Source organism: Heterodontus francisci, unplaced genomic scaffold (assembly GCF_036365525.1).
Source record: "Heterodontus francisci isolate sHetFra1 unplaced genomic scaffold, sHetFra1.hap1 HAP1_SCAFFOLD_148, whole genome shotgun sequence".
In the NCBI taxonomy this organism is placed as follows: Eukaryota; Metazoa; Chordata; class Chondrichthyes; order Heterodontiformes; family Heterodontidae; genus Heterodontus; species Heterodontus francisci.
The window spans coordinates 1,603,657-1,612,210 of record NW_027142345.1 but is presented as its reverse complement, the minus strand read 5'-3'; the positions used below and the strand labels follow the sequence as shown (position 1 = coordinate 1,612,210).

The window sequence follows — 8,554 nt, the reverse complement described above, 5'->3', positions numbered from 1 at the left end:
AAATGACTTCCTGTACTGTAGTGACTCCAGGACTCAATGACTCTCTCTCCTTCTCTCTCTCTCTCTCTCTCTCTCTCTGTCTATCGCTTTACCTCTCTCTGCCTCTCTCTCTCTATCTGTCTTTAGCTGGTCCTCTAACTTTCTATTGCACTCTCTCTCTTTTTTTTCACTCTCTCTCTCTCCATTACACACATTTTTGTCAATCACATGTCAAAGAAGGAAGCGTAATGAAGGAATGGCTGCGCCCTTGAAAATGTTTCCAGCAGAATCGTTAAATGTTTAAAGTTTCTGTAGGGGGTTTGACCTGAGATGGTGAGACACAAGGATGTGAGGTTATTAAAGTCTTCACCAAATGTAATAGGGAATAATTTTCTTCACTGGTGAACCCAAAGGAACAAATATGGCACAAGAATGAGAAAAGTCAGAGGATTGAGAAACATCCAATGGTTCTTCACATATTCAAGTCAGCAGACCCACAGAAAAACAGTAGGTTGAGAGTTCAGATCCAGTGATAGACTGGACAAATATCGAGCCAGTGCTTTTTTCTTTATAAACCTGACATCTGTACACTTGGCTATTGCACCTCTTCTCGATGTATCTGATAATACTGATACTATTTGTATTCCACAGTTGCTTTGAAATCACAGGCAATATAAATGGATTGGGAATGTCAATGGTCAGGAACCATTAATGGATTGGGAAAGTCAATGGACTGGAAAATATCAGTGGATTGGGAAATTCTATAGACTGAGTTATTTCAATGGATTGGGACAGTTCAGTACATTGTGAAACATCAATGGATTAGGAAACAGGAATTAAAGGGACAGATGGAGTTCAACCTGGAAAAGTGTGAAGTGATTCATTTTGGAAGGTCGAATTTGAATGCAGAATACAGGCTTAAAGACAGGATGCTTGGGAGTGTGGAGGAACAGAGGGATCTTGGGGTCCATGTCCATAGATCGCTCAAAGTTGCCACCCAAGTTGATAGGGTTGTTAAGAAGGCGTATGGTTTGTTGGCTTTCATTAACAGGGGGATTGAGTTTAAGAGCCGCGAGGTTATGCTGCAGCTCTATAAAGCCCTGGTTAGACCACACTTGGAATATTGTGTTCAGTTCTGGTCGCCTCATTATAGGAAGGATGTGGAAGCTTTAGAGAGGGTGCAGAGGAGATTTACCAGGATGCTGCCTGGACTGGAGGGTATGTTTTACGAAGAAAGGTTGAGGGTGCTAGGGCTTTTCTCATTGGAACGAAGAAGGATGAGAGGTGACTTGATAGAGGGGTACAAGATGATGAGAGGCATAGATAGAGTGGATAGCCAGAGACTTTTTCCCAGGGCAGAAAGGGCTATCACCAGGGGGCATAATTTTCAGGTGATGGAGGAAGGTTTCGGGGAGATGTCAGAGGTAGGTTCTTTAAACAGAGAGTGGTGGGTGCGTGGAATGCACTGCCAGCGGTGGTAGTAGAAGCAGATACATTAGGGACATTTAAGCAACTCTTGGATAGGTACATGGATGATCGTAGAATGAAGGGTATGTAGGTAGTTTGATCTTCGAGTAGGTTAAAGGTTCGGCACAACATCGTGGGCCGACGGGCCTGTACTGTGCTGTACTGTTCTATGTTCTATGTTCCAGATGAAAGGATTGCATTAATCAATGGATTAGAATGTGGAGAGGCAGGAGAAAATGATGCCATTTTAAGTAGGGGGCCGGGGGTTAGTAGAAACAGACCAGGGCTATTTTACTCTCTATCTCGTTCCTTTCTTCTATCTGGCTCATTATCACATCCTCTCTCTCTCAGAGCGGTGGGAATCACTGGAACCCACACTTGTTGCTCAGGTTGTTTGGTTCCGGGAAAATACAAGGTCCACATCAGATTGACAGGAAAGATAAATGTGATTCAGAGCCAATCACTTTCCTTTTGGTGATGTGTGCTCAGCCTTGTTATTTCAGCAAAGGCAGCAGGAAATGCAAATCCTGAAGAGTTTTGATAGAGTGAAGAAGGAGAAAGTGTTGCCAGTGACAGAAGGGTCAGTAACCAGAGGAAACACATTTAAAGTAATTGACAAAAGAATTAGCGTTGTGATGAGGAGATTGTTTTTTCAGCGGTGTGTTGTTCTGGTCTGGAATGCAACCCTGAAAGGTCAGTGGAAGCAGATTCAATGGGAACTCTAAATGGAATTGTATATATACCTGACATGGAAAATATAACAGGGCAATGGGGGAAAGGACAGGAGTGTGGGATGTGGGATTAATAGAATAGCTCTGTTAAATATCAAGCAAATGCACAGTAATAAGGTTCAGTGCTTGGACCTCAGATATTTTCACTCCATCAATGGCAGAGAAGGCTCAAGGGACCATGTGGCTACTCCTCATGTTCTTCCTAGTGTCCAGGATAAAGTGCAACATCACACTGATTTCCAGATGGCTGAAACAAATGCAACAGACATCTATTCTGGAAACATAACATTTAAAGTGAGAAACTAATCATGAGGCATGTACGGGGATTGAACCCGCGATATTCAGTTTACAAGACTGACGCTTTACCACTTGGCCACCATGCCTTTTGCGAATGGACACCTGAGGCTCCAGAGGAGGATTTGTGATTCTTTTTCAATTTGGTTGAAACAGCATCGAGAAACATGCACAGAAATCAAGAGGGATTGTGGAATGGGTAACAGATCAGCCTCATTTCCATCATCAGCATCATGAAATCTTCATTCAGACATTCCATTCCCATCCTCAGCTTTTCTCACATCTGTACAATAATATAAGAGTGGACATTGGGTTGTTACTGGGCAGATTATATAAATAGACTGTGTGCATCATCACAGGAAGTGATGTAATATAATCTGGACGGCACCTCATGGAGAGTTGCAGATGAAACCTTCAATGCAAGATGTGCAGAGTAAACTCAGGTTATTTTAACCGTCAGATTCTTATAAATTGTGTACTAAGCCTTGACAGATATCAGAACATTATATGGGGGCCGCAGTAAACCAAAGCGAAGATGGAGAAATCTTTGCTTGCACCTTTGAAAAGGTCACTGGACTGAACCAAGCCGAGGAGTGGCCGAGATGTTTCCAGAACTTTGCAAGGTATTGTACTGCATCGGGTCTCGTGCAGAAGCCAGACATGGAGCAGGTCAGTACGCTATTGTCTGCAATGGAGGGAGTGTGCAGGCAACATCCTCATGAAGAACAGAAGGCTACGTGTGAAGAAGTTATTAAGACACTCAAGACCTATTTTAATTGAGGAAAAAAATGTCATCGTGGAGCCAAAGTTAAAAGGCTGCATTTACTGACAACGCAACCACCATGTGACGCTGTACTAGCACATGCGCAAATGCAGCCTCTTCCACTGAAACGTCACTGTCTGTGACATTCAGGCCGCTGCCAGGATTAAAGATGGAGCTACTCAATTTATCATAGAAAACAACTTCGACCTAAAAATCCCCTCAAAGGTTGCCATCGCCGCCTCCATCCCACCCTCAACAGTCCCCCGCTCCCTCTTGCGCATTCGCCAGTTATCCAGTACCAAGTCATCTTAATTCACCTAAAGTGAATTACTTTCGGAGCAGTGACTGTCATTTCATAAGCAAATATGGCACAGTGGCACAGTGGCGTGCACTGTAGCCTCACAGCTCCAGCCACCCGGGTTCATTTCTGGGTACTGCCTGTGTGGAGTTTGCAAGTTCTCCCTGTGTCTGCATGGGTTTTCTCTGGGTGCTCCGGTTTCCTCCCACAAGCCAAAAGGCTTGCAGGTTGGGAGGTAAATTGGCCATTATAAATTGCCCCCAGTATAGGTCGGTGGTAGGGAAATGATGGGATGTGGTAGGAATATGGGATTAGCGCAGGATTAGTATAAATGGGTGGTTGATGGTCGGCACAGACTCGGTGGGCCGAAGGGCCTGTTTCATTGCTGTATCTCTAAAAAAATATATCTACACAAAGGACACGTTTTGGTTGATAGTCGGAGAACGTCGCGCTGTTTGAAGTCTCATTAGAAGGACAGCACCTCTGACAGTGCTGCACACCCTCTGTAATTCAGTGAGGTTTCATAGAGTCGTAGAGTTATACAGCACAGAAACAGGCCCTTCGGCCATCATGTCCGTGCCGGCCATCAAGTACCTATCTATTCTCATTCCATTTTCCAGCACGTGGCCGTAGCCTTGTATTCTGTGGCGTTTTGAGTGGTCATCTAGATACTTCTTAAATGTTGTGAGGGTTCCTGCCTCTACCACTCCTTCAGGCAATGTGTTCCAGATTCCAACCACCCTCGAGGTGAGACATTTTTTACTCAAATCCCCTCTAAACAGTGCCATCCCATTCTCCGGACGATCATTCCCTGTTTCCCCCCATCCCACTCTCTGACTGCTCACTCCCCGCTTCACCCACCACCACCCCCATCCTGCTCTCTGGCCGCTCACACTCCAGGCCATGGGCTCTGCCGCTTCCCTCTTCTCGGCCACTCGCTCCAACATTGCCCCATCACCCCTCGAGGCTCGCCTTGCTTTATCGGGTGGTGCGGTGAAGAATGATCGAATGTTGGAGCGAGAGCCCGAGAGGAGGGAAGCAGCATGGCTTAAAGCTAGTGTCTAGAGGGACGTGGGGGGGAAGCGGGGCGTGCGTGGACGGAGAGAGGGCAGTGCGGGGGTGGGGGGGTAGCAAGTGGCCGGAGGGCGGGGGAGCGGGGTAGCAAAGAGCGGGCAGCGAGCGGCCTGGAGTGAGTGGCCGAGTGGGGGGAGAGAGTTTTCCCGCACATGCGCCACTTTGTCCTGGAAGACGTAGGCTGAGCATGCACAGCATCTCAGAGCGCAGGAGACTGTTTGTGCATGTGCGAGCTTGGAGCGCTCTGATGACGTCGGCTGGCTGCTGCATTGTCAGGAATCACTTTGAATTTAATAAGCATACAAAACAGAAAGGGGAGAGTATTCATTCATTTATCAATGACTTGTACAATCTCACGGAGGATTGTGAATACAGCAACTTAAGAGAAGAGCTGAATGGAGACAGGATTATGTTCGGGGTATTAGACAACACCCTTTCAGATCATCTACAGTCCAGGGCTGATCTCACATTAACGAAAGAGTTTCAATTGAGCAAACAAGCAGAGGTTAGAAAGTTTAACCAATCCGTTGTTCGAGGGGACAGGGAGAGTCTGATCTCCAGAGTTGCAGACTCAATTGAATTTGTTAAGAAAGCAAAAGGAAAAATTAGTGGTAAAAGACAAGAAAGACGGGAAGAGCATCTAGTGGTAGCTGCAACCAATTGCAGTAGGTGTGGCCGAGAGAGACACAAGTGGGAAAACTGCCTCGCCAAAGAAGCTGAGTGTTTTTCCTGCAGAAAGATGGGACACTTTCAGTCAGTGTGTGGCAGTAAAATACCAGTGGTGAATATAATTAAACGGAGATCCCGAGAGAGAAAAAACATTAATGAAGTACAGGATATCCAAAGTGTGGAAATACATTTCTCAGGTGAAATCCAGGAAACAAAGTGAGAGTTGCTGGACGACAGAAATTCTGAAATATTTTAAGACAGAGGTAGATAGATTCTTGATAAACAAGGGGGTGAAAGGTTATCGGGGGCAGGTGGGAATGTGGAGTTGAGGTTGCAATCAGATCAGTCATGATCTTATTGAATGGTGGAGCAGACTCGAGGGGCAGAGTGGTCTACTCCTGCTCCTAATTGGTATGTTTGTATGTCAGAAAACATGTTCTAGATACAATGAGAACTATCATTTGTTTGGAAATGGATTTGAACCCCCTTTTATCAAAAGGTTATTGAGCTTTAATTTTTCTACAATTAACAGGCAAATCCTTGTGGAGTTGAGATTGACAGAAACAATGGGCTGGATTCTCTAGATCCCTCGACGTCAAGATCTGTGGTGGGGGTGGGGTGGGAGCCGCTTGAAGATGGCCCCTGATGAGGCCCGCCACGGACCTCAACGCCGGCAGGGCCTGGCTCAATATTGCCGGCGACGGCGAGGCCTTGTGGGGGACCCCCACCGCTCGGCAACGGGACCACAAACCTGCATTAATTATTATCCCATCACTTGCTGATATCCTGCTGCGATCTTCAGCCCAGTGACTGGCACTGCCGTGCCTTCGGAGCCCCATCCGGGGAAATGAGGTGCAACACTGATGGGGAGGGGGCAGAAGGTATGTTTCTCAGTGTGAGGGTGGGGGGACGGAGTCAAATTAATGTCATGGGTGTAGGGGATGGTGGGAAGGGTTATAGTTTACAGTTTGTGCAGTTTTGGGCGGAAGGTCAGATGGTAAAGGTAGGTTTTGGGAAGGAAAGGGCAAATAATTAATTTAACTGTTATTGGGGGGATGGGAGAGAGGCAAAAGCAATGTATTTATTTCATTTCATTTAATCTTCCTTTAAATATTTTCCAGTAGGACTAACAGCCCTTTAAAAATGGCTGACACTCCAGTACAGTACTGAGGCAGTGCTGCACTATCAGAAACGCTGTTTTTCAGGTGAAACAGAAAACTGAGGATCCCTCTGCCCTCTCAGGTGGATGTTAAAGGTACCATGGCACTATTTCAGAGAATAGAAGGGGAATTATTTCTGGGCTGCTGGTCATTGTTTAACCCTGAATCATCATCACTAAAAAGCAGATTTTCTCGTTTTTATCACATTGTTGTTTCTGGGAGCTTGCTGTGCGCACATTGGCCACCATGTTTCCTGCATGACTACAGTGACTACACTTGGAAAGTCCTTCATTGGCTGTAAAACACTTTGCAACGTCCTGTGGTCGTGAAATGCAACTCTTGCTTTTTCCATTGTTATCAGTGTCATTGTGATCAAAAGATAGGATTCGTGAGCAAAAAATTTAAATCAATTTTGATTAAAATAATGTAAAAGCATCTATATTTTTGCACTGTACTTAATAATCTCCATCTTCCTATCCTTACAGAGTGCAATGTCATCGACCCTGAAATTAATTCCACAATCTCATGGAATCACAGAGTCAGAGAAAGTTGAAGGCACAGAAAGAGGCCACTTGGCCCATCGTTTCTGTTCCACAGACAATTTCAGCCCTGTTCAGATGAAAGGTCACAGACCAGAAACGTTAACTCTGTTTCTCTCTCCACAGATGCTGCCAGACCTGCTGAGTATTTCCAGCATTTTCTGTTTTTATTTCAGATTTCCAGCATCTGCAGTATTTTGCTTCTGTGTTACTTTGAAAGTTAAAACTGACCCACCTGTCTACAATTCACACTGGGGTCTCCCATGAAATGATTCTGTATAATGTTGTTGTAATGAATACAGACTCTGAGCACAGAGCTTCCTGTGGGGAATTGGGGATCTGAAAACCTGACTGCAGGAATTTCCACTGGGAACACAAATTCACAAAATCTACCTTTTATATATCGATTCATTTTAATTATCCTTCTGGAAAATTATTTTGAAGCAATTTAAACATCAACCCACAGCTCCATGAATGGGTCAATTATGAGGTCATCCTCTGACAGGTCATGTGACAGTTGGAGCCACAAGACATCAGAACCAGATTTGTGACTGGATTAAAACCCGGAATCCTGTCCCAATGGCTTTTCAAATAAAGCTGTTGCTGATTGAAAACACAGCAGTTAAACTTTCTGCCTGACCATGAGGGGAGCTAGGGAGAAATTTACAAAACTCAATCCTTCAACAAAATAGTTCAAAAATCATTAACATAGAAATCATGTGAGGACTCATATGCAGTAGAGAAACAAGCAGAATACAGAAAGTACAGAGGAGAGCTGAAAAAGGAAATGAGATCAGCAAGAGAATGTATGAGAAAAGATTAGCAGGTCACATAACTGGGAACACTGAAGTCTTTTGCCAACATATAGACAGACAATGAAAGGGTGGGTCAATTAGGAGATCCTGTGGAGGCTGAGGTACTAATTAAGTACATTTCATCTGTCATCACAAAATGAGCGGATGCTGACAATGTCACAGGAAAGGAGGAGGAAGAGAGAAAATTGGACGAAATGAAAATAGATAAAGAGGAGACAATTACAAGGTTGGCAGCTCTCACAGTAGAAAAGTCAGCCAGTTTGAATGGGCTGCATCCTGGGTTGCTGAGGGAGGTAAGGTTGGAAATAGCGGAGACTCGAACCACAATCTTTCAATCCTCCTTGAATATGGGAATGATGCCAGAGAACTGGAGGAATCTCTTCAAGATTCCACATGAATCAGTGTCCATAATTCAACTTTGCATATTTAAAACATGTTTACAAAAACAGTAGAAGTACTCTCATAACATAAAAGCAAAATACTGCAGATGCTGGAAATCTAAAACAAAAACAAAAAATGCTGGAAATACTCAGCAGGTCTGCAGCATCTGTGGAGAGAGAAGCAGAGTTAACGTTTCAGGTCAGTGATTAGGCACGCTCCATCCTGCCGGACTGAACATTAAATTCAATCATTTCAGAGCATGACGGACCCCACCCCCACCCCCACCCCCACCCCCCCAACACACTTTTTTATGTTTAGTTTTTCCTTTTTCTTTGGTTACTTTATTTCATTTTTTTGTAGTTTGGTTAGTTTGTTTCTACTGTG

General features: G+C 44.6%; 1 non-coding gene across 1 annotated transcript; it reads right to left on the bottom strand.

Moving 5' to 3' along the window:
• Positions 1–2,488: 2,488 nt before the first annotated feature.
• On the bottom strand, positions 2,489–2,560 carry trnat-ugu (transfer RNA threonine (anticodon UGU)). Its single transcript has one exon. It is a non-coding gene; the product is annotated as a tRNA-Thr (tRNA).
• Between the last annotated feature and the right edge of the window lie 5,994 nt (positions 2,561–8,554).